The sequence below is a fragment of the Mastomys coucha genome, unplaced genomic scaffold (assembly GCF_008632895.1).
Source record: "Mastomys coucha isolate ucsf_1 unplaced genomic scaffold, UCSF_Mcou_1 pScaffold20, whole genome shotgun sequence".
Taxonomy (NCBI): Eukaryota; Metazoa; Chordata; class Mammalia; order Rodentia; family Muridae; genus Mastomys; species Mastomys coucha.
Window position 1 is genome coordinate 50,143,002 of NW_022196903.1, and position 941 is coordinate 50,143,942.

A 941-nucleotide genomic window follows, 5' to 3' on the forward strand; every position below is an offset into this window, starting at 1 on the left:
CATGAATTTCTATATTCCTCATACCACCCAGGGAAGAAAGCACAGAGAGATTAGGCACTGGATCGAAGGTTACAGAGCCCATGCATGGTGGCCTTAGGAGTTGAAGCCCAGAAGTTGTGGGCCAGGAATTGGTGCTCTAAAACAGCATGCTTTGGTGTCATTAGAAGCAGCAACCTTGCTTCCCGGGGCTTGCTATGAAATGCGAGCATCAACCCTCCCTGCCCAGCACTCTTGCTGACCTGCCCCCCTCGCTGTACTTACTGAACACTGTGAAGGGAGAATCAGAATCTTACCCAGTGGCACAGCTTTGTCTTTTCACTGAGTCCACAGCAGCCGAGTAACGTGCAGGGATTGTAACGGGGCAGGAGGAACCACACCTCACAATAGACTGAAAACCCAATCAGCATGCTTAGGAACCTCAAAGGATCTAGCTTTTTTTCTTTCCTTAAAAAAGGCACAATGCTCTTGCCCCAAGCCTGGAGCCATTGATTCAGCAATAATAGGACATATTGTGCTGCAAACAGCTTCTCCTTGTACAATCGCAGAATGTTCTCTTTGGCAGGTATAAAGAATATTGACAAAAGAGATTCAAATAGTCCTGTGTTCCCACCCCCGATGGCTTCTGAGAAAAAGAGGAAATTGGTTTTGAACGTAGCATAAATACCATCACATGTGTTCCCAAATACTGATTCTGCGTGATGATTTTTGTCACAAGCACATAGTAGGTCTCAATAGAAGCTGATTGGAGCTGTATTGCCTATGAGCATTCTGGCTGCTTTTTAGCTCAACCTCAAGCGGGTGACTTCAGTCCTCTGGGTCACAATTCCCCCGTGTAGAGTGGAGCTGGTAATATTGTCTATCACAACACAGTGATCGCGTCCAAATAAACCTGTTACAAGTTAAAAACACAAAGCCAGCATGCCTGATCTAGTACACTTACC

At 46.0% G+C, this 941-nt stretch overlaps 1 non-coding gene across 1 annotated transcript; it reads right to left on the minus strand.

Annotated features, from left to right (window-relative positions):
• Positions 1–327: 327 nt before the first annotated feature.
• Positions 328–427, minus strand: LOC116100215. Its single transcript, XR_004122537.1, has one exon. It is a non-coding gene; the product is annotated as a small nucleolar RNA U13 (small nucleolar RNA).
• Positions 428–941: the final 514 nt, after the last annotated feature.